Raw genomic sequence first — 26,465 nt, forward strand, 5'->3', positions numbered from 1 at the left:
TATAGTAGTTGTCATTACTTCATGTGGTCTGACTTTCAGTGCTATTTTAGGTGCATTGGCTCATTCTTATTTTGGACTGGAGTGTCGTTCTTTAGAGCCAAATCCTATATATGTTTACTTGGAAGCTAGCCCAACTAGATTCAGTGGAGCTTACTTCCATGTAAATGCTATCAGCATTAAAGCTATATGAATGTTACTTGAGCCATATCTTGGAATTTCATAATCATATACATGGTATATAAATATCTATGCAAAATTTCTGAAAGCTGCATTTTCTTTCTTAATGTGCTGTTTATTGATATCTATATTCAGGATTATTACACTTAATATACATGCATGGCTACAGAACAGAAAAACATATTAACTGTAAAACAGTTTTCCAAATTAAAGTCAGTAAAATATATTTCATGTAGTATGTAATATTATTTTCAATATATATGGTGGCTAATGCAGAAATCTATTGATAAAATGAATAGATTTAACAAATGTAATGGGTACATATTTTTAAAATGGGTCTGCCTGTCATTTGATTCTATATAATTTTCCCAAATTATATGATAAACATTGATATTGAAATAAGGTATTAACCCATATTTATGTAATAATACATGATGCTGTTACTTTTCTGTATATAATGTATTTTTAAAAGCATTTGTTATCTTTTTGACTGATAAATACATTTTTCTTGCTATCTTGTTTCCTACTGTTGCTCTATTCTTAAATTTCATTTTGTCCAAAGGCTTCACTACAATTTATTTTGCCTTTGTAGCTGAATTTAAAATTTGGCAAAAATAGTCCAAGTTGCAAGATGAGTATTTTGTTTCTTTTCAGCTAGCTTTAAAACCTGACTTGTTAATTTTAGTTGCATGTTTAAAATCCTGCCTTAGGCTAGATAGTATTTCTGACGGGCCCTTGTAGGTCTTATAGTAAAGATAGTTCCTGCTATCTAGTCTCTGTGTTAGTTTTCTGTGGTAGGCCTCACCTGTGTTGCAATTCTCCATGTCTCATTTGTAACCTCATGTGGTTGTGTACCATTTGGTACATCCTGATTGCAACAAAGTCTTCAGTGCAGTAGACAAAGATAAATGAAAAATATTGTAAGACTACATAGTCAAGCTCTGGTTCTTTTTAGGATGTTGCTGTAGCTGCAAGGATGCAAATACTTGATCCAAGTCCATAACCAAGGTTTTACTTATAGTATATAAGCCTTAACATGCTCAGGACCAATTGACTATTATATAGTTTATATCTGAGTTCATCTGGATAGATCCTATTGCCTGGGGATAGACTTATAAAATGTCATCCTGTAATTGCTTATAGGCTAACATTCTGGAATTCTCTCTCCTGAAATTCTGTATGAGTTTGGAATAATGGTTTTTTTTTTACACTGCTTTTCTTCCTTTCCTCTCTTTTCTTTTAAAATATGGTTTAAATGCATTGTTACTTTTTGCATTTTACACTTTGCTTTTTTATAGGAAACAGTATAAGGTAATGAATCTGGTTTCTGCATGTGTTTCAGAGTGGGAAAATTGTAGTAACTTTAGTGTTTGTAAATACATATATTACAGATAGTACTTTATATGTACTTTTTTGTACTTTTTTTATAAAGATTTTTTCAGTTTCAATTTCTCTATAAGTTTAAAACTATATCTTTCGTTTGTATTGCAAACATTATCTTCTTAAATATTTACAGATCTGTTGACAACAAAAGGTTTTATTTCTCTCAAATTGTTAACAAAAACAAATTTTTTTTCCAGTAATATTGGTACCCATGTTGGTCAGAATAGTCTGCTACATAATGCAAGTAATATATCTGCATTGAGTTCATATTATTAATAAACAATTTTTTAGAAATGCATATAGCAATAGTAATAGCACTTAGACTTCTATACCGTTTCACAGTGCTTTACAGCACTCTCTAAGCGGTTTATAGAGTCAGTATATTGCTTCCAACAATTTGGCTCCTCATTTTATCCACCTTGGAAGGATATAAGGCTGAGTCAACCTTGAGCCTGGTGAGATTTGATCTGCCAAACTGCTGGCAGCTGGCAAGCAGCAGAAGTAGCCTGTAGTACTGCACTATAACCACTGGGCCACTGCAGCTAAGCTGCTTTATTTCTAAAACAATTTATTCTTAAAATTGTTCTTTTAAACTCATAGAGAATATGATAAAGGCAAATTCTCCCCTACCCCCATCTAAAAATTGTTATTGAAAAGGCTTTATTGTTTTAGTATTTTTTCCTTCCTAAACATAGTGGATTTTTTGAGTGTCCCAAAAGGAAATGAATGGATACATTTGGTTATTTAACTTAAATGCATTTAAAATTTCAGTTTATATGTCTCAGTTTGAGAAATAGCACTTCGTACATTTCAATGATAAATTTACAGTTGTGTACTATGCAAGTGAAATATAAGGCAGAGGAGAACTAGGAGAAGGTATATTTCATGAACTGAATTAACGTAGACATTGCTGGCTATTTCTCAGAATGTTAATGAGGAAGTAAAAAAAGATTTATGATTCTTCTGTCTTTAGGGGAACCAATAATCTTTATTTCATTTAAGTTGCTCAGGAGATGATCTACTCTTCTTTCATCCTTTTATGAAGATAATTCTGTGAAGTAAATTAGATTGAAAAGTAAGTTTTCTGTTATGTTGTAAGCTTGAAGTCTAAGAACTTTCAGACCTTGAGTGTCTCTGGTTCTCCTCTAACTATCGTAATTTAGGATTAAGTATCTACAATGCAACTCATTTGGTCAGGCTAATAGGGGATCAGATTTAAAGTTCCTGGAGAGTATCGAATTGACTATTCCTGTTCTACTCCTTCAGCTGTTTATTTTGTGCACCATCTATCAAGATTGAATGAAAAGTCTCCAGCTCCGTAACTTTAGTTGAAGCAGATGAAGCAGAAAAATCCTTAAAATTAGCTCTTTTTATTCTGTTAAGATTTCTAAAGTAAAGATCTTATCAGACTATATAACCCGATGAGTTTGGTTTAGAAAAAGAAAGCTATTACTTTTCAGTGGAGACTAAATGAAATAATATTATTGAAATAGTAATATTACAGAAAAAAGAATAGTGATATAAAAAGAAAATGTGTTCTTTAAAAAAAATAAAGACATGAATTTGTGAATAAACCAGGGAAATGGTTGACATATAAATTAAAAAAGAATTGAAACTTCAAGAATTTCAAAGTTACTATACTAAGGAATAATATGACAGTACAAAAAGCATTTCATCAGCTATTCTAATTTGTACAAAGGATATGATTTCCATGTGCAAATTAGATTTTTTTTAAAAGTTACCAAAGAATGCCACGAAGCAAACACCAGTTATGATTGGACCCATAACCGTGATGAAAAGCCTATGGCACGTGGGCTGGAAGTGGCATCTATCTCTCTAGACACGGAGCCATTGCCCGTTGCTCTTTTGGGTTCCAGCTGGTGTTCACTTGCGCCGGAGCGCCAGAAACCAAAAGAGTAGCCACCGGTGCACATGTGTGTGCCGGGAAGATGATCTTCCAGTTTCCGGCACACATGCATGTGCAAACAGCAGCTGGCTAGTGCGTGTGCACGCGCCGGAACCCACAAGGGGAGCAGAGCTGCCAGCCAGGATGGGTGGGGCGGGTTTTTCTCCCTCCCCACACTGCCATGTGTCCACGTCCGATTACCTGGCCAGCTTGGGGACGGGGCAGGGTTTGCTGGCTGGGCACCCGCCTACCCACCTCACCCACTACACCTGCTGGAGCAAGGGGGCAATGGTGGTTATTGCTGTGCTGTTCCAGTCGGGATGCTGAAGTAGGAAGAGATGCTGTTGGGGAGGCGAGCTGCCCCAATAGGGCTGGAGGAGAGCGCAGCATGGAGACGCCACTGAGAGGTAAGAGGCTCACTGGCCAGGAAGGGGACGGGCTGCGCTGGCTTCTTCTTGGTGGCGGGCTGGGTGGGTGGTGCTTCATCCCGACCATCTCTCTCGCCTGCTGGCCCCACAACCCGAACACCAGGAATACTGATGCCCCTTACCTCTGAGGCTGAGAAGGGGCTCCAGCTTTCCAACAAAGGGAAGCAACCCAACTTTCTCTTCCTGTTTGGGGCTGAGGAACCAGGTGGTTGGTGGGATTTCCTGCCATCCTGACGGGGCAGGGTGACTGGCAGGGAGGTGTGAGGATCCCCGAAAGGCCAGGTGGAGCCGGCAGATGCGCCGCACTGGAGAGCAGGTGGCTGGTGCGCATCCACATGGCTGAAACCGGAAATCATCTGCTTTTTGGGTTTCCAGTGCACATGCACACTTTGCATGCTTGGGCACTTTGGGCCAAAAAGGTTAGCCGTCACTGACCTAAAACAATGAAAGGTTTCTGAAATTATAAAAAAGATTAAACCAGAAAAGAGCTGGAATAACATGAAGCCTCTAATCAGTGAATGTTTTGGAAGTGAATATTTGTAAATTTTGCAAAAGATGAACTTTTATCATAGTGAAAGAAAGATGCCTGAGATGTGGAAAGATGTAAATATCAATATCCAAAGAAATCAAATCCCTTTTGCAAACTATTATCTGCATACTTGTGTAAATGATGGGAAAATATTGTAAAGCCTTCCACAAAGATTTTGGTATTGATAGTTTTTTTCACTTTTAAGATTTTTTAAATGTTTTTTTTTACCTCACCTTTATTACTTTTATAAATAATCCAAAGTAGCAAACATACCTAATATTTTTTCATATTCATATTTTACCTCAACAACAATGCTGTGAGGTGAATTGGGCTGAGAGAGTGATTAGCACTAAGTCGCCCAGCTGCCTTTTGTTTCTCGGCCAGGAGTCAAAAGCACAATCACCTGATTTGTAGTCTGGTGACTTAATTGTTAGAATAAACTGGCTCTTCCTTTTTATTTGATTCTTCAGTTACTACTTCTTTTGTTTACAAAGTATTCCTTCAATTTTGAGGAAGATTGGAAGCTACATAGTAGTAGGTCTGGAAGATATTTAGGGACAGGTAAGACCAAGATATTCAATTTTGTTGTGTCTATTAATTGAGTCCTGAGGTATGAGGCCTAGCACTCTGTTGTTGTAGCAAAATTTCTTTCTTGTGCTTTCACATATAAACAAAGTTTATATTTGTTAATGTGGCAGTGAAACACTGAGTTGTTGCCAGATTAAAGGAAGTCCATGTGAATAATGTGTATCCCCCCAAACTTTATGTTGAATATATTTGAGGGAAAGACGCAGGAGCCATGGAATCAGAGAGTAAGATGTTTATTGCGAGATGACAAGCGATTCAAAACGTCCCTGCAAAACATATTCAACACTTTACAAAGTTTTTTTAAAAACTAGGCCCTGGGATTTGATTATTTTTTCCTGCAGTTGAAGATTTGTAATCATATTTGATAAACTGACACTTCATTTTTGAGTCATAATGATGGGTCCATGATGATGGAGCCATCATCTTTGGTTGTTACAATATTGTCAAGAAATTCCACATTTTTATTTCCGTAGCATGATTACTGACAAATTTCATTTCTTAAAGCTTTCATCTCTGCTGTCACATGCAGTAAATCTATCTTGCAAACTCTTCCAATAATATAGCCTATGAAATGCTGAGCTTAACAACAGTTCCCCTTTGATTGATCCACTGTTTGTCCTTTACCAGTTTAATGTTTCTTGTTGATTGCTGTGATAGATTATACACTACATGGTTGATCACACAAATCAGTGGTTTCTGGTTCACTATCTGTACATTTTTGGCCCAATTATGCACAGTACTTGCATCAACAGAGCCATTATATAAACAGCCTGCATTTAGCACTGAATATCAGTTGGAAAGACTCCTTCAGTGGTAAAAAAAATTCAGACATGATGCATTGCATAAAATTCGTTGACTAGTATTTATTGCAGGCTTCCAATTCATAGCAATTCACCCTTTTCGCATAGCAACTTTCTATCAACTGAAGTGAAAGAACAGATACTAAATCCAAGTTTGTACCATGTCACTACTGCTATCTGTTGGCAGCTAATGACATTGGAGGCATTAGTTTTCATTCAACGCTTTTAAAAATCTTACGACTAACAGGGTAAAATAATGTATATGTTCTAATATTTAAGTCTATTTTAAGAAGCCAAGGAATGTTAATCCTCTTAAGGGCCACTGATTAAGATATTAAGAAATGAATGCTATTGCCTTATTGTATTACAATAATATAATACAAATATATTCTACAAATGATTCTACTGTATGTATAATTAGCATGATAATAAGATAACATAAATTGGAATTTCCTATTTTTAATATCTACAATACCAGAAGAGATCAATATACTTTTCAGAATAAAAGAACTGTTCTTTATTGTAAAATATAGTTAAAAATGGCTAAAGATGAACTAACAGCATTTGAAAAATTAATTCATAAGCAAAAATATAATTTCATTTATGTTTGCAGAAATAAAGTTCATTAAAAAAATTCCTGGAGCAAGTAATATGTTGTTCTTATTGCAGGAATTAGGTATGTCTAATTTAATGAAAAGAAAGACTAGGGGAGACATGATAGCAGTGTTCCAATATCTCAGGGTTGCCACAAAGAAGAGGGAGTCAAACTATTCTCCAAGCCACCTGAGGGTAGAACAAGAAGCAATGGGTGGAAACTAATCAAAGAGAGAAGCAACTTAGAACTGAGAACTTTCCTGACAGAACAATTAATTAGTGGAACAGCTTGCCTCCAGAAGTTGTGAATGCCTCAGCACTGGAAGTCTTTCTTTAAAAAGATATTGGATACCCATTTGTCTGAAACGATATAGGATTTCCTGCCTAGGCAGGGGGTTGGACGAGAAGACCTCCAAGGTCCCTTCCAATTCTGCTATTGTATTATATTATTGTATTGTTAAGAGTTATTTTTCTTGCTCTTAATTGCCTATAATTTTTAGAATTTTTTTATTGACTCTTTAATATTTTAAGAAGTTGCAAAATCAGTTACTACAATTTATAGAAATGTTTTGTTGCAGCACTATAGAAGACAGGTAACAGAAACTCATTTGTATTCATTTATTTTAAGAAGAATTGTTTACCCTATGTATAAAATATAATTTTGAAACTGAACAGGAATTGTTCAAGTCAGCTACCAGGTTCTGTTTAGACTGGCTTTGACTTTCAGTGTAGGTTTTTCCCCCTGCAGTTTCTTGTTTATTATACATAGCTATCTAAACTACAAAAGACAGAAAAATGTTCCCCAATGTGCAGAATTTTGAAAATGTGAAATCATCTCTGTATCAAATAAAAAAATACTTTATTTGACAGCAGGTTTTAAATTCACAAAAACAAGAATGCTGAATGCTCTGAATACATAAAATATTAGATTTCTGAAACATGTTTTCTGAAGTAAAACTTACATTTATAAATCAAAGCTTGTTTTTTCCAGCTGATATATTTGATAGGCTTTCAGATAGATTTTAACACAAAGACAAAAGAAATACTTCATTATATTTTGATTGATCAGTTAACCCTGGATTTTGGGGAACTGTAAAATGATCTGTAAAATATTTGAAATATAAGGAAGGTAACAATTGATACGCCACGTAAAACAAACAAAGATTAAACTGAAAAGGTACTTTCGGCGAGGTCTCAAACACCAGCCTGAAGATGGTGAGTGAGACCTCGCTGAAACGTTGCCAAGACATATATATATATACACAATATACACATACACATGCACATACATACATACATACACACACACACACGTGTGCATACACACACACGGTATATGTATGTATATATATGTATGTGTGTGTATATATATATATGTGTGTATATATATGTGTGTATATATATGTATGTGTATATATATGTATGTGTATGTGTGTGTATATATATATATATATATATATATATATGTATGTGTATATATATGTGTGTGTGTGTGTGTGTGTGTGTGTATATATATATATATATATATATATATATATATATATATATATATATATATATATATGTTATATTTATGCTGATAAATAAATAAAGGGAGACTAGTATAGATCTATTTCAAGCTATTTAGCTCTCATCAGCTAGCCATACCCAAGTTTTTGGGAATCGAACCTGTGCTCTATTGCCTCCCAGGCAGGGAGTTAACCATTTGAGCTACAGAGACCGACTCCTTTATCAGCCAGCCAGGGTGGGAGGTATATACTTAAAGTCACAACCCCTGGTATGCCCAAGTATGGGAGGAAGGTCACACTTCCACTCTCTGTCATTAGGCTCGTCACAAGAGTCCATCCAGACAGAAACCCAATATTTTTTATATTTATATATTTATTTATATATAAATATTTATATATAAACATTTATATATATAAATGTTGCATTTGTGCTGATAAAGGGAGACTAGTATAGATCTATTTCAAGCTATTTAGCTCTCATCAGCTAGCCATACCTTTACTGGAAATTGAACCTGGCCTGTATTACCTATTAGGCAGTTGTATTAGCCACCAAGCCACAGGCTCTCCTCCTTTATCAGCTAAGCCAGGGAAATAGGTATGTATTGTGTCACAACCCCTGGTATGCCCAAATATTAGCACTAAGCCACAGGCTCATTAGTGGCTAATACAACTGCCTAATATGTAATACAGCCCAGGTTCAATTCCCAGTAAGGGTATAAAGATATGGCTAGCTGATGAGTGCTAAATAGCTTGAAATAGATCTATACTAATCTCCCTTTATTTATTTTTCAGCACAAATGCAACACAATGTAACAAGGTAACATAAAAAAATGGCTTTCTGCCTGGATGATTCCTAGGGTGAGTCGATAGACAGAAAAGAGAAGCAGTATGCTCCCTCCCATATTTGGGCATACCAGGGGTTGTGACACTAGATATAGTGTCGGGTCTTTTCCTGTGTAATATTGACATTGTCTTGGCAATGTTTCGGCGAGGTCCCACTTGCCATCTTCAGGCTGGTGTTTTCTGCTTCATGCTTGTGTGAGTAAGGCGTGGTCGGAGCTGTCGTCTTTCTATAAATCTTGGTGAGGGTGTGTGGAGTGCTGGCATTGTTGCTGTAAGAGGGTTGATTGGGTGTGCAGTTGCATCCTGATTGGTACATGGAGTTGATGTTTGTAGATTAATCGGCTGTTTCGTATCATCCTGTGTGGGTGAGGTGCTGGCTGTGTGTCCATTGTTCTTTTGTGTTGTAACGACCTGGGTGGTGGGTGGGTTTGTTTGTTGACTAGGGCTGGTTTCCAGATGTCTGGTAGGCGGGAGGTATCATCACGTTTATTCATGTTGTGGGGGTGTTTCTCTATTTCGCTGACTTCCATAATTATTCTTTTGTTGAAGTGTTCTGTTTTGGAGATTAATTTGGTTCCTTCAAAATCAATTTCATGTCCTGTTGCTTTAAGGTGCTGGAAAAGGGAGGAATATTTTTTTTTTCCTGACTGCGTTCTTGTGTTCTGTGATGCGTGCATTTATTCTCCTATTAGTTTGTCCAATGTATGTGGCAGGGCAGATTTTGCATGGTATTTCGTAGCCTCCTTGTCTTTGGGGTTTCTTAAGATGTTGGCTATTTTTTGGTCAGTGCTGAAGGCTGTCTTGATATTGTACTTGTGGAGAATTTTGCTGATTTTATTTGTGGTGCCTTTGATGTAAGGGAGGAGGGCGATGTCATTGTCCTGTTCTGTGTCTCGGTTCTTGGGGGGAAGTCTCCCTTTGGATTAGGTTGGTAATTGTTTTTCTTTGGAATCCGTTGGAGATTAATACGTTTGTGAGAGTGTGTAATTCAGTTTTCAGGTGGTCTTTGTCGGCTAGGTGTTTGGTTCTTGAGGATCTTGGCTACAGAGTTGATCTGAACAGGGTGGTGATGGGATTGTACATTTAAATAGCGGTTGGTGTGTGTTTTTTTCCAGTAGATGGTGTGTCCTAGGGAGCCATTGGGTTTTTTGTAGATTAGGACATCCAGAAAGGGAAGTTGGTTGTTTGCTTCTATTTCCAAAGTAAATTGTATTTTGGGGTGTAGGCTGTTGAGATGTGTGAGAAAGTTGTCCAGTTTTTCTTTCCTGTGTGCCAAATCACGAAAGTATTATCAACATATCTAAGCCAGAGTTTGGGTTTGTGTTCAGATTTATCTAAGGCTTTAGTTTCAAAATGTTCCATGTGTAAGTTTGCGATGATGGATGAGAGGGGTGATCCCATGGATGCTCCTTCTATCTGTTTGCATCCTTGTTCATTATGGATGAAGTATGTATTGATTATGCAGTGGTTGGTCAGGTCCAGGATGTGTTTAGGGAGGTTGTGCTTGTTCTGGATAGCTGTCAAGGCTTCTTTTATAGGCACTTGGGTGAAGAGGGATATGACATCAAAGCTCATGAATAGGTTTCTGGGTTGTAGGTTTTGTTTCTTTATTGTTTCTATGAAGTGGGGTGATTTTGTACATGTGAGGTGATGGGTTCTGTGTAGGGTTAAAGTTGTTTGGCAAGGAATTTGGCAAGATTCTATAGAGGTGAGCCTATGGAGCTGAGTGATGTTCCTCCTTTTGTATCTTGAGGAGGCCATCGAGCTTGGTGCATCTGGATGATTTCTCACTGGGGATGATTCTTTGCTGGATCTCTTCACTGATGGGAGTGGCTTTTATTTTGGATTTGGTGGTTTTTTCCAGGTAGATGGTGGGATCTGTGTTTAGAGGTTTGTAAGCAGGGTCTTGGAGTAGGTTGGATAGTTTGGCTTGGTAGTCAGACGTGTTCATCACCACTATGGTATTGCCTTTGTCTGCTGGGAGAATCATAATCATTCTATATAAGACAGTTATGGACTTCCTCTTTTTATAATGTAAAGGGTTTTTTCCATTACTAAATGACAAGGCAGAATTTGCTTACAATTATGATTATAAATTTTAGTTCTGGTATTGTGGCACTAAAGTGGCATATACTTATAGCCTTGAAAGACTTGTTGTAAAGACTTGGTGTTTTAGAAAATGCTTGTTGACATTCTAAGAAAAAGTTTTTTATAATATTTCTCAATACTTCTATCAAGAAAATTTTCTGAAGAACAAATTCAGTTTTTTGCTATGGATGGGTAAATTTATATGCATAATTATAAGAAATCCTTGACTTACAACAGTTCATTTAGTGATTGTTCAAAGTTATGACACCATGTATAAGTACTTGCCCAAGAATGGCTAGTGAAAAATGCATCTTTAAACATACAAAATTTTTATTGTTTTAATATTCTGTGGTTGAATTCTATTTTTTCCTACTGAAGTAGCATCGGTATCATTTCTTGTAATGTTGCATTTCAGTTTGGAATTCCAAAGAAAACAGGCTGTATATTTGCTCTTCATTAAAAAGAATGTTTTTAGTACTTCAACTTTAGACTGAAGCCTAACATAAGCAGGCACATCCTGCTGTAAATAGCTCCATGTGTGCTTCCAGTATTTTATTATAAAATGTATTTGTTATGTAAAATCAACAAATTTATGTTGTCATGCTTTTTCCTTTTATGATAAGCAACCGTCTGCATTGCATAGAGGAAGTAAGAAAAAGCTACTCAAAGAAATTAAAGACATGAGATAGGAAGAAAAATAATAGTATTATATAGCAAATCTAGTCTATTCCACCACTATTACTTTACCTATGTGTAACTTACTAGCCTTGCAAACTATCATTGTTTCCATGTCCATATATTGCTTCTTATATTGCTTTTTACTCTTTAAATCAGGCATTCAATCCATAGCCTGTGGACGTGTGGTTCTGAACAGCTAGTAAAGTGGCTTCACACGATTGTAAACTTTTAAAATTATGTGATTTATATACATTGACTACTTTATTAGATGTGGTCCAAGACAATTCCTCTTCACTCAGTGAGTGCTGCCCAGGCAAGCCAAATGTGGATAGCTATGCTTTAAACTTTTTGTTTCTTTTCATACATCTTATCAAGTCAACTTAGCCATAGCTTTCTCAATACTGTCAATCCATTTACATTCATACATATACAAACACACACACATGCATAGACATACCTTAGTTTGATTTTCAAACTACTTCAACATACTATCAGAATAGATTTTTCTTTTCTTATATTGTGTGTAATTTGTGGAGATTGCTTGGGCAAATTCCTGCAGTTTTCTTGGCAAGCTTTTTCAGAAGTGTTTGTTATTATCTCCTTCCTAGTCTTGGAGAAAATAAAATCATCCAACTGGCTTTATGCCCAAGGTGGAACCAGAATTCCTAGTCTCTGGTTTCTAGCTTGATGCCTTAAAATGGGTGTCAAACTGGCAACCCACGGAATGGCCATGCCCACCCCAGCTCCGTGAAGGGAAAAAACATCTTGAAAAAATCACATGATGACACCTGTGTTTTAAAGGCTTAAACCATACACTAAATTGACACTCTAATCCCTTTTGTATTCATCTATGTTCATTCAATGTCTATTTTTGTCTCCATCTCTTTTTAAGAAACTGATTATCACTCATATAATAACTTTTCAAAATCATCAGGATACCTTTACATAGTCATATACACTGATTTCAATATTGGTTTGTTTATTCCTCACAAGGAATCATATTGTTCATTATATTTCTGTCAATATTTACATATACAAGTAGTCCTCAACTTATGACCACAATTGAGCTCATTTTTTTGTTGTTGTGAGTGTTAAGTAAATTTTGCCTCATTTAATAACCTTTTTTGCCACAGTTGTTAGGTAAGTCACCGCAGTTAATGTTAGTTACCCAGTTGTTAAGTGAATCTGGCTTCCCCATTGACTTTGCGTGTCAGAAGGTTAAAGATGGTCACATGTCCTGCATACTGCAACCGTCATAAATATGAGTTGGTTGCCAAGCATCTGAATGTTGATCACATGATCATGGGGATGTTGCAAAGGCCATAACTGAGAAATAGTCATAAGTCACATATTCCAATGTCATTGTAACTTTGAATGGTGACTAATCAAATTGTTGTAAGTTGAGAACTATTAAAAAAAATTCATTGGTTTTCCCACCTTCAGGAAATATTCTACAAAGATATACTCACAAATGTATTAGCTCTAGTTTGTCACCAATTTATATGTGTGTTGCAATCATTTTTTTAGTTTTTCCTGTGAAACACAATTATCTTAGCTTTCAATGCAGTGTCTTGAGAGTTGATAATAGAGCAGCATATAAGTATCAATAAAATAAATCTGTCCAATATTCTTTACAAATCTTTCATCCTGAAGACACTTCTGTCATCACCGTAAATATTCTTTTATACATTAATCCATAAATACATTAATCAACAAATTTACATCTTTATTTGCTCCCTGTTCAATGATTTGGTAAACATTCAATATATTCCCACTCATGCTTTGCTTCTATTACATACATTTCTTATGTGTACATACTTTATATATATGATTACAATCAACAATCTGGATAAAAACATACAAATATATTAACTAGGCATGCATTGTTTTTTGGCATGCTTTAATTGCCTCAATGCAAAACAGCCACAGTATTTGTAAGTATTATTAGAAAGCTTTCTGTTTCTACAATCCATTCATTAGGCTGAAACATTGTTGTCTTATCTTTTTCTTACAGGATCAATTTTCCTATAGTTCTACTTTTACTTTCATTTCTTGCACTTATTTTTTTTTTTTTGCTGTTTTTCAAGTTTATATTGACAGTAACAAAAAATGCTCAGTCTCATGTGTACTACCACTTAATATCCTGGCATTCTCTACTGGTTTTCTTAATTTTTCTAAGTACAAGCAGTTAAAACCAAATCATACCTTTTAATTTATATTTCTTTGTTTGTATGTGGGTTTGCAACAAATAGCTTTTTAAATATATATATTTACTAGCTCTGCTACAAAACTATGTGATCAGGCTTGATAAATCAAGACTTACATATTGAAAATAAATGAGTAGTTATGATCGGCCTCGCCTCTCCCCTTTGCTTCCCAGGCTGTCCCCATTGATCCTCTTTACTTCCTTGGGCTTGCCTCATAGAGGCCTCTGCTATCTTATCCCCTTCTCCCTCAGGCTGACCCTACAGAGGCCTCTCCTATCTCATCCCTTATCTCCCTCAGGCTTGCTCCACAGAAATCTCTCTTATCTCATCTCCCTTCTCTCCCTCAGGCTGGCCCCACAGAGGCATCCCCTTCGTTCCCTCAGGCTTGCACCACAGAGGTCTTGCCTATCTTATCCCCTTCTCTCCCTCCTTAGCATCACAATGTTTTTCAGGTGGGGAGGGGTAATATAATTAACTCCTTAGTATCAGAGCATGTTTATCTATCTATCTATCTATCTATCCATCCATCCATCCATCCATCCATCCATCCATCCATCCATCCATCCATCCATCCATCTATCTATCTATCTATCTATCTATCTATCTATCTATCTATCTATCATCTGTCTGTATCTATCATATCTATCTATCTATCTATCTATCTATCTATCTATCTATCTATCTATCTATCTATCTATCTATCTATCATCTGTCTATCTATCATATCTATCTATCTATCTATCTATCTATCTATCTATCTATCTATCTATCTATCTATCTATCTATCTATCTATCTATCTATCTATCTATCTCTGCTTGGCTTGGTGGCCAGGTGAGCATAGCCAACTTGTAAAATGTGGTGAAACTCAATTAACAATGCTCTTGCTTAGCAACTAAAATTTTGGCCTCAATTGTGGTCATAAATTCTTTCTTTCTTTCTTCTCTCTCCCCCTCTCCCCCCCTTGCTCTTTCTTTCTTTTTCTTGTCTCTCTCTCCCCTCTTCCTTTTTTTCTTTTTCTTTTCTTTCTCTCCTCTTTCTCTTTCCTTCTTTCTCTTTCTTCTTTCTTCTCTCTCTCTCTTCTTTCTTCTCTCTCTCTCTCTCTTTCTCTTTCTTTGCCCCTCCTCTCAGGGTGTGCTCTGCCGCCTCCACTGCTCTCCCTGGGGTAGTGCAGTTCCGGGATGGCAGAGAGCCCGGGCAAGCTCTGTCCCCATTGCCGCTCCTGGCCAGCTTCTGAAGGCAGGCAAGCGGAAGGCAGGCAAGCATGTTGAGGCTGGCCGGCCACGGGGAGGAGAGCTAGCAGCCTACTCCCTTTCCCGCATCCCTGCCATGCTTGCCTGCCTTCCATGCAGCCTTCCCAGTGTCCCCATGACCAGCTTGCGAAGCCAGGCAAGCGGAAGGCTGTGTGGCAGCCTACTCCCTTCCCCGCAGCCCTGCGGCCTTCCGTTTGCCTGCCTTCACACGGGGAAGCAGGCTGGGATAGTGGAAAGCAGAGACTGAAAGTGGTGGGCGGGTGAGCGGCAACCAGGAGACACTCAATTAACAACCCTTCCCTCCCAGCTCTCCCCAATGAATCATTAAATGAACATGCATGTCATACGTTGGAGTGGGAGAGGCCCTTGGAGGCCTAGCACAGGTCCAGACCTGCCTGCCCTGGTTCTTCCAAGGCCTTTCCCATCCTCTTGAAAGGTTCTGTGATCTGTTTTCCACTGTTTAGATCTCCATAGACCTTTTCCAGTCCACCAAGCCAAATACCATTTATCTTTTGAAGGGTTCTGAGACTTTCCAGAGGACTAGATCCCATGGTTACATAGCATGATTCTGGAAAGAGCCATCATGTTTCCAGTGGCTTTCTGAAGCTGTTAGAAACTTTTGTAGCACTGTACAGACTTCTTTAAGACAGTAAAATGGAGCACTTTGTTCTTAGGTTCCACAGTAGTGACTTGTAAACAGCAACATTTTGTTTTGCCCCCCAAAAAGTGCTAAGACAAAACTTCCCTGAGATTCTCCCTCACTCTCATACAGGAAATTCTTGAGTTACAAATGTAATAGAGGCTGCCAATTGCATTCATAACCCAAGGATTTGTTTGTTTGCATCACATTAAATGAACATCATCACTCCCTGCTTTTCCCAATACATTTGTTAATCGAATGTGTAGATCATGAAATGTACATGAGGTATCTCAGAGTGGGGAAAAGCATGTGGGGCCCAGTGCGGCAACAGGCCATCCAAGGCCTCTCCCAATCCAGTGAGATACCTTATGCTCCCCTGGGGTCCCCACAATTGCTTCCCTCCATCCTGTCCCACCGGGTCCCCAAAGACTGGTTCTGCTTTGCTAGCATCCCCTGGATTACTTTTTGAAGATTTCCAGAAGAGAAGAGAAGCCAAAGTGTTTTATTCAGATGATGGCGGAGCTATAAGAATGTGAAATCTAAGGAAAACATTTTTGCAAGCTTCTGAATAAAATATTTCAGGCTTTGGTAGTAGAAAAGGGGTCCTGTTTCAGGACAGCTTTGGTAGCCAGTCAGTGAGGAGCTTGCTTCCTTTGTCTCATCGGGTTGAACTATTGTTGACCCTTGTTGATTGGCTGCCATGTCCCAATCCCTGAAGCTGCTCATTTATGTTACCTATTTATCTATTTGCATTTGCATGTTTTCAAAATATTATCTTGGTAGGAGATGGGGTGAGGATGGGAGCTTAACTGATCACATCGCACTTGAATCTTGAACCCAGGCTGCCATCTCTCCAGCCGCACCACAAGGGAAAACAAAAATATGCAGTGAGTTCCAACTTTTTCCAGTACAGTAGAATGCAAAATTTACAGTCTCAAATCTTTACTTTTAAATATTTAGTAATATTAGCCATTTCTATAACAACAAGCTAATCTAATCAACATATCTCAAAAGTCAAGATTTCATTTTTTTTCTGTTTCCAACAGAGGGTAGAAACAGTTTTCAAGTAAAAGCTAAAGTAGATATATTATTTTCTCTGGTTTAAACAGTTGTCATTTTTTTGAACCATAGTCTTGTGTGCACAATAAAGAGAATATAATTTTTTAAAAATCAATTTTGATTTATAAATAATCATAGACTCCAGAATTTGTGTAATTTAAAGAGAGGTTGAGTTTTTGAAAATGATTACTACTGCTGATTATTTTTAAACAATTTTTAAAACTTTGTGTTAATTCCTGCATATTAAGCTTAAAAGTGTCATTTACATTTTGTAATTTAAAATATTCTAAGTAAAAACATATTATTTAGTTTTTTAAACTAAGGGTGAGGGTGAGATTGCAGAATTTGTTCAGTAGAAAGCTTAAAAATGCAGCTCCTTTCTCTTTGCTGTTCCAGATTTGACAAACACCTCATTTGCTGAATTCCCTGAAGTGGAATGCTCTGTTTTCTCTCCTAAATTCCAAAGGGAAAAATTATAAAAAGGATGCTACCTTGCATCTGTTCTACAACATATATTACTCTTTTCCATTTTAAATTAACACTAGCATTAGTTTATAGGGTTTTTTTTAATTCTCTTGTTGCTGGTGCTTTCTTTCATTTTCTATAAAATAGTTATTAAGATGGATGATATAGTTTGTTCTGCTACTTGGCTAGGTATTGATTCAAATAGCAAAAATAAGGGCAGGGCATATTGTTGTTCAATTTTAACTAAAGTCAATGTTACATTGTCTAATTATATAGATAGAGTCAATTTCTGTTTGCTGAGTCTGCTTCATTAAGAATTTAGAAGCCATATATATAATCAATTCTTGAGTCAAATCAATGTTTAAGTAATACATAAATCCATTTAATTGTGGTTGCATGTATCAGTTAACCTTTGAGCTTGCATTTTTACACAATGAATGTTGTCTTGGATTTTTGTCTGTCCCTTTTCCCTAGTATGCCAACCTTTGTGTTTAAATTTCTACCCAGTATCAAATTCTCTATACCAAATCTATTTTATGAAGTCTTTCTGTCCGTGATTGGGAGAGTTTTGAAAGCAACAACTAATATTCTCTTGCTCAATTTTCCTTTTATAAAAATAAACACTTTGTCACCAATATTGTTTTAACAAATGCATATCCTCAGTGCCTTTAGATAGACTAAAAGATATTCAGTATTATTTTTTAAATATAATTCATATGTTTTATTGTTGAAATATTAAACTACAAAAGAAGGAAAAATTAAATACTACATTTAGATTTAAAATAAAGAAAAATATTTTCTGCTAATATATTATCTACTTTTGGCTATATTCCCCAATCACTAATCATGTTTAATTTTTATATTAAAGACTAGTAATTGTTAATTTCTATTTAAGCCCTAACTAACATATTTTGCCTTGCTGTATGCTGTACTGTACACAAAGATGCTAATCCTACTTAACATATTAGACATCTGTTATAGATATAGTCAGTTTTGTCTTTGCAACTTATTTTCCCATTTTGGCATCCCAATCTGGTATTGCAGACAAAGTATTTCTTTTCAAATGCTCTGTAAGGTTTCTTCTGGTTGCTTTCAACATGAATTTAATAAATTATGTTTTTCATTTATATTTAAATACATTGTATGTATTTATCTAAGTTGGCAATCAGAATTATTTACCATCTGTAAACCATAGACAAAACACTTCCTTTAGATCAGTGATGGCGAACCTATGGCACACGTGCCAAAAGTGGCACACGGAGCCATTTGTCAGGGCACGCGAGGTGCTGCGAGTTCACTCTTTTTAAAAGCCATTTTCCCCCTCCCCAGGCTCCAGAGGCTTTATAGAAGCCTGGGGAGGGTGAAAAGAGCCCCCCCCGGCCCTTCCGGAGGCTTCATGAGCTTTCCTGAAGCCTCCGGAACGCAAAAAAACGGCCCTACGGGCAAACCGTAAGTTCAGGAACGGATTTCCGGTTTGCTCGGAGAGTCGTTTTGATTGCTCCAAAGGCTTCAGGGAAGCCTCTTGAAGGTCCCTGAAGCCTTCGGAGCGCTTAAAACAACCCTCCGAGCAAACTGGAAGTGACTTCTGCTTTGCTCGGAGGGTCATTTTGACTGCTCTGGAGGCTTCAGAGAAGCCTCCTGAAGGTCCCTGAAGCCTCCGGAGGGCTTCCGGGAGGGCAGGGGAGGCTGTTTTTGTCCTCCCCAGGCTCCTATAAACATTGCATTATGGGTGCGGCATGTCCGCACATGACTCTCCCCTGTGCTCCCCCCACTTATGGCACGCAAGCCAAAAAGGTTTGCCATCGCTACCTTAGATTGTGGCATGGGCAAATTTTATTGATTTTTCATTGCCTTTCCTGTTGATCTGTTGTAATTATGTCTTCTAAATTTTGCATCCTTTTGCATCCAATAACTTTATAGTTTTAAATTGTTTAAATTGTTTTTCTCTAATATGTGTCAGCATGATCCTAATACATGATTTTATATAAGAATTTTCAAATTCTGCATGTTTTTCTCAAAAGTCTTTGCTTTTTCTTAGATTACTTTTTTTTGTAGCTATGTGCAAATATATTAACCATGTTAATTCTTTCCTTCATTGGTATATATAGAACTATTTCTGTGTAATTATCCTTGAACTAAAAAGTGTTTGATGATGAATTTGCTAGTCTTATTCTTGCTTTTAAAATAAGGGAAATCTTTAAGAAACTTTGTCTTATGTGTCCTTTAAAGTTCCTGGGGTCTCCAAACCACTGTTGTATTTGATCAATGGAGAGGGTAATGTATTGTATACCAACATTCTGCCTATCGGTTTTTTTCCCCAGTGTGTGTTTGTTTTCGATATCATAGATAATTGAAACAATGTAAAATGTTTTAAAAGTTTAAAATACTGTTAATTACAGAGAAGAAAAACAGTGAAAAGATTTGTGTGTAGGTGAATACTGTTAAAAAGGTTGAAAGAATGGAATGTCAAAACAGAGTGCTTAGACAACTAATTTTTAATAAGCAATTTATGTTGTTATTGAGTAAGACTGAAGGCCAGCTTCTCTCACTATTTCTGTGGATTCATTTCCCTGAGAATTGAAGTAGAGTCCCAGCAGAATCCTTAGAAAAATTCTTTTATAAACATTAAAGACTTTAATTCTCAGAGCTACTTTGATGTTTCTGTAAAAAGAATGGAGATTAAGACAGTTGTCTTTGCTTGGCCATGGAGTAAGTGATTGAATATATGGCATAACTGTTTATTTAAATTGGATCTAAACTGAATCTCCAGCTTGCCAGATACTTTTCCTAGCATCTGTTCCATGCTAATAGATAAGAGGCAGAAAATAATCTTAACTACTAAAACTGTAAAGATACAGTCTTCTGCATTTATAGAAGAGTTATTTGTAAAGAGCCAATTTGATCTAATTGTACCAGGCTAGAAATAACTATAAATTCTGTCTTGCCTTAGGCATGAAAGCCAAATGGATGATTTTGGGCCAGTCACTGTCTCTCAGCTCACCTCACCAAGGTGTTGTTGTGGGGAAAACAGGAGGAAGAAGGAGTATTAGATATCTTCACCTTATTTATAGAAATAACAAAAGCAGAATTTAAAAAAATCTAAACAATAAAAAGTTGTATAAGAAACCTTAGGAACTATATGTAAGCTGTTATTAGAGCAAAGTCATTTAGCTCTATAATAATGTGATTTCTAGTAACTGGGAGAAATAGATGATAACGGCATACTTAGACACATACTCATGTTGTTTGTGGAAGTAGAAAAGAAAAAGACCCCAAATTTCAAAACAAATTTCAGACTTAAAAAGAGTATATAGTTAAGATGAGAATTAGTTGAAAGAAAGAAATGTAAACCTGAAGTGGAAGCAAAGATGCTATGACCTGAAAATTACTTGGTGAAATCTGTGATTGGAACCTTGGGTTTCAGGAGCTATTTAGGTGTTCTGACCCAGCCTTAGCAGAAACAAGAAACAGATTCCTTGTCAGAACCCCCCCCCCTTTATTTATCTCCTGTGAATTAATGGCATTCACACACCGAAAAGTTCTTCAAAGAGTTAACTGCAGTAATAGACCCTATCAGTTCCTTGCAATAATTTCCAGGCTGTGAGTTCCCAGCTGCAAAGCTGCAAATTTATTTCTGGCAAGCAGTCTCTGAGGCATGAAACAATGAGCCAAATCTTCAGAAATCCGAACTGTTGTCTCCTATGACCACCACTCCCCTTTCCTTCTATTTATTCCCCAGCCAGGGTGGGGTCATTGAGCATCCATGTGTGTCGACTCCTTGTCCTCAGTAGTTCTCCTCTCCTAACAGCTCTGTGCATACGCACATCTGGAACAGGCCCTAGCTTTTCTTCCTCCCCACTTATCTCAGCCTCCAAAGGGAGCTGCCTCTCTGGTGACTGGGAAATTATGGATCGCCCTGGCTCTAGCTCTGTGTCCGACACAGAGCATCCATCAGAGCCTTCCCCAGACTCCAGTTCATCCCCAACCTTCTCATTGTCCCGAGTCTGCCACCAACTCTGCTGGCACCTGGCTGGCCACAACATTAGGTTTACAGCAAGTTCCAATTTGAAAAATTGAATATAGTGGTACCAGACTATGGAAAAGATTTTAGGCGAAGTCAAGAACCTTATATTAATTATAAAACAGATTGAGAAATTGATAGAGAACTGAGGAATGGTTCATCTAGGTATCTTTTAAATTGGATCTATTATCTTTTCTAAAAGAAAACTCTGAAGAGCTAATCTTTATATGCTGTAGAGTACTGAAATCTCATTATATTACTGACTTATTTGATCCCCTCATTTCATCATAGTACTCATAGAATAGAAATAAAATTCTTTATTGGCCAAGTGTGATTGGACACACATGAAATTACTATGTATTTGGTACTTAAAACAGTTACTTATGCCCTGTTTATCTCACACTTACTGCAAAGCCTCCACATGGAGTTAATCCAGAACAGTATTTGGAAGCTACAACTGGTACGGAATATAGCAGTATGGGCAATTAGGAAGACTCTGATGCTGGCACATCACGCCCAAGCTGCATTTGTTGCCAGTTTGCTTTCATGTGCATTTTAAGCTATTGGTCTTTACCTTTAGAAGGTTTTAGATGAAATTTCACACATTATATTAGCTATTAAAGTAAAAGGTTCTATTACCTTATTTTCAGCATTAATTTCATGAAAAAAACTGGATTGCATTTTTGAACAGTTGTCATGGCACATGATCATCTGACTATGATTTGTGATGTTTTTGCCTGTTTCCAGCCAGAAAATCATATTTAAAACAATATGTTTAGCTTACTTTGTTAATTTGTCCATCATAACAATCATTGTAAAATTGAATCAGGTCACAGGATAACTCACTTAACTACAATAACTTAGAACCAAGTTTTTCAGACTTAAAACTTAATATCATTAAGTGAAAACCTTGCATGGAAACATAATTATTGATTATATTTAGCAAATTATTAAACAAATCCAAATGGGTCTATTTAAATTAAAATGGAGGATTCTTTGTTCTTTGGTAAAAAATGAAAGTGCATAAGGAAAACTGTAAATGATTTTTTGCTAACTTCATCAAACCTCATTTAAAGCATTTTTGCACAATCTGAGATCCCAATATTTGGAGAAACTGAAACCAAATTATAATTTTTAATAAAATACATGATTATTAATTTAATTTTAATTTTAAATCTAAAATGAAATTAAATTCCATCCATCCATCCATCCATCCATCATCTATTTCAGTAAATAGATTTAAAATCTTAAAACCGTAAGCCACTCCTGTATGTTTTGGCAGTAAGTTCAGTAGCATATTATTTGGATAAGAGCTGAAGAATTACTATCTGGGTTCTTATGAATGTGATTCCTCTGCCAGTTGGAAAAGATACAGATCCCTGCATAAATATTGAAGATATTTTCAACATACATTTCCTCAATGAGACAAGGTCATGTACAGTCAGATTACCCAAGTATCTCCTCTTCTGCTAAAATAAATGGACTGTTTATTTTAAGATGGAGTAGGATAAGGATGAAGATGTGAACTGAGGCTGGGAAATACATGTAACTATCATCATTTCCTTAGACCCTGATTAATTGGAAATTTCCAAGAAAGGAAAATTGAGGCAGAGAAAGAAATGCTTGAGGTATTGCAATTCTAGTAGAACTAATAAAAGCATAGCCAGAACTTGCTTTAGGTTCTTGATTTTTTTTGTCCATTCAAACATTCTTAATCTCTTAATTAAATGATTAATTCTTAATTTTGCTACAAATTATGAAAGTGAATGGGTAACTTCAGTCTTTTTTTCCATTTGTTAAACAGAATGTGAAGATTTGTAATTTTCTCTATAATGTTCATACAATATTAATCTGAAACATCTACCGGTAAATATTTCCCTGTTTTATATACTTGGCACTAAACCAGGGGTGGGTTTCAACCGGTTCGCGGCGGTCCCTGCGAACCGGTTGGTCGGCGAACCCGGAAGTAAGTAACTTCTGGGAACGGCAAAGGGCCCACCCGCCCGCCCGCACTCCTTACCCGGTTTTGACAAGTTCTGCGCTTCCACGCATGCGCAGGACGCATACAGCGCCTGCGTGATCCTCCAGGAGCAACTGGAGCCTCGCACAGACGCTAGTACGCATGTGTGCACCGCGCACGTGCACGAGGACGCCGGCGGCCCCGTTCCAACCGAACCGGTTGGAACGGGGCGAGAAACCCACCCCTGCACTAAACATACTTATTTGTAATAAATCTGCACTATTTTACAGTATGCCTGAAACATTACATGTTCTAGTCATTTAATCACATGTGTTTCTATTAGTGTATTTGTTTATATTGTTCATTTATTATTTTTTTTCTATTTACATGCCTTTTATTTTTTATTATTGTAAACTGCCTAGAGTAGCTCCATGACAAGATAACACAGCAAATCAGTTTAACAAATAAATAAAAATACATGTAATACATTTTAATATGATCTAACATTTTATATTTTTATGCTTTAATTACCAGAAAGGTGGTACAGTATGAGAATCCTATTTCTCATACACTAGATGAGGGAGATTGAAAGTTGGAAGCCTCTGGGAGATAAGTGGCGACAACTATAAAACTAGACAAGTATAGCAGGGTATGAACACGTTAGAGGTCTGATGTTTAAAAATGTCAACAATCTAATTTCAGCTCATACTTTTGAATGAACTCTTACCCCCCCCCCCCCATTGGTGGCTCAGTGGTTAGAATGCAGTACTCCAGGGCTAACTCACTGCTCGCCTCAGGAGTTAGATCCTGACCTGCTCAATGTTGACTCAGCCTTCCATCCTTCTGAGGTTAGTAAAATGAGGATTCAGATTGTTGGTGGCATTAGGATGACTCTAAATAACTTGAAACAGTATATAAATCTAAGTGCTATCACTATTGTTTTCCATACAACCTTATTTCAAATTTCAACCCACCTCAGTTACCTCTTCCATATATATTCTAAGGAAAACTTACACCTTTACACCTATTATCTTATTGAGGTTCTATAAAATTTCCTATATGTATCAAGTACAAGGATGAGAAGTTCCTTTTTCTTTTTTCTTTATTGGAGAAATGTTTAATAAGATAATATAAATATTAGAAATAAAACAATGAAAATAAGAAAGAACAAAGAAAATAGAAAATAGAAAAGAAAAAAGCTTCTGAACTTTTTCATGGTAGTTATAAATATGACACTATCTCTCTCTGAGAGTGCATCATATTTTCCTCCCAAAGCTAGTTTTTCTAATCTTCAAATCATAAATCACAAGTTTATTTTTCTGTTTTCAGAAAAAAGTTCATAAAGGGTTTCCATTCACTGGTACTTGTAGTTAATTGATATTCTTTATTCAAACAAGTTGTTTTTGCCTTTGCTGGTTAGGTCATTTTCACCAAGCATCTTCAACACCCTTTGTGGCTATTTAATATTAAATTTTCCCCCAAAATATTAGTTTTGCAACAATAATCATATATAGGAACAATCTTCCTTCTAATCAACTAGCCATCAATCTTGACAAGAAAAGTTTCTGTTTTAGTTGAATGTTGACTTTTAAAATTCTTTGTATAAATTATATGTATTTATTATACATATTTGAATCCAGAAATTTTGACTCGTTTATGAGTCTACCAGGCATGATAAAGTGGCCTTTCATGTTGTCCACATGTCCAACATAATCTGATCTGTGGGAGTATCTTACCCCTCAAGGAAAATCCCCTGACAGGGCTAGTCTCAGGGAGCAGAGGAATCCTCTGGACTCGGAGGTTGCGTGGCTCCCTTAAATTCAGTTGCTGGACTTTCGGAGACATCGACGAGCAGTGAAGCCTCCAGAGCCTCGTAGCAAGACACGGTGGCCATTTTGAAACCTCCAACAGCAAGGTCTCATTGCAGTAGCCATTTTAAGTGCCATTATGTGGAGAAGCAAGAGGCAAAGGAAAAAAAGCCTCAGAAGTCTCCCAACTCTGGAAATGTCTTAGGAGCTATTCTAAGGGCCATGAGTGAAAGCCTGGCATAGCCATGGCCAACATAGCCCCATTAGGCAGCCTGGCACTTCCAGGGCCCAAAGCCAGAATAGCCCCCCTCAGGAAAGCCAAGGCCAAATCCAAGGGAGGCAGGGCACCTGCTGTCCAGTGCCAATCCAGGGCAGTGGAGAGGGATGAACAATGCAGGCAGAAACACTTAGAAAAGAGGGTAACCAGAGAAGAGAAACAGCTAGCTTCTGCAGCCACAGTGTCAGCCCACCTGCTTACAGATCCAAATCTATTGACAGTGAAAGGGCCATCCATTCTATTTCTACTTTTCCCCAACGTTCAAGGAGGGGAAGAGAAGTTTCGTTGTCCCCTCCTTTGTCTGGTAGAGATGTGGGAGCACTTCAGGGGGATCCTTTTGCTTGCTCGGTGTCCAGCATGATCTCTCATATCTCTTTGTCTCCACAAGGATCATCTAATCCTAGGGATGTAGATAAGGGGCCTAGCTCCATTCACAGCAGGGAGACAATGATTCCTATGGAGGTCAGACCTGCCTCACCCTTGGTGGCCAGTGAGGCATCTATTGGGAGAGGAGCCCCAGAGGAACCTAAACTTATCTGAAGATGAGGAATCATGTAACCAGACCCTCCTGCCTTTTCTAATTGTTTTCCTCCTTCACTGTTTAAGTCACTCCTTCACAAGGCCAGGGCTACAGCTGATTTGGAGTTACCTGCTCAGGTTCCTTCTACCCAAACTCCTACAGCTCAGCCCCAGTCACCAAGAAAAGTATCCTATTTTCTCAGCCCCAACCAGATAAGGAGGAGATAACCTGTCCCCACAGTTATTTTCTGAAGTAATTAAAAATCAGTGGGCCTGTCCAGGGGCATTCTCCAACCCAGAGGTACTGACTGACAATTCTATAACATGGATCAAGCATTCACTAACATTCTTCAGGTTACAATTGTTGATGCGCCAGTGGCGGCCCTGGCTACATCTTCCACCCTAGTGGGGATATTGCTGACAACCTCAAACCTGAGGACAGGAAGGCAGAGCACACCCTCCACAAAAACTTTCAGGCAGCTGCCTGGGCAATTAAAGCTGCCTCAGCTGCCTTGTTCTTCAATACAACATCCTTGTGGCTACAACAGGTTCAAGAACAAATTTCCCCTCAGGAGACACGCCTCCAGCAGGACTTTAATAAACTGTTGGCTGCCACCCAGTTCTCAGGGGACACCACCCTCACAGCGGTGAAGTTCGCTTCCCGGGCCTTGTCATAGTCAGTTGCCACCACATGTCTGGTCTGGTTGCACAATTGGCAGGCGGATGCTAACTCCAA

General features: G+C 37.3%; 1 protein-coding gene across 2 annotated transcripts in view; it reads left to right on the top strand.

The window, feature by feature from the left end:
- Positions 1-26,465, top strand: part of PLCL2 (phospholipase C like 2) — a 99,759-nt gene that overhangs the window by 3,000 nt on the left and 70,294 nt on the right. The window lies entirely within an intron of this gene.

Source organism: Thamnophis elegans, chromosome Z (assembly GCF_009769535.1).
Source record: "Thamnophis elegans isolate rThaEle1 chromosome Z, rThaEle1.pri, whole genome shotgun sequence".
In the NCBI taxonomy this organism is placed as follows: domain Eukaryota; kingdom Metazoa; phylum Chordata; class Lepidosauria; order Squamata; family Colubridae; genus Thamnophis; species Thamnophis elegans.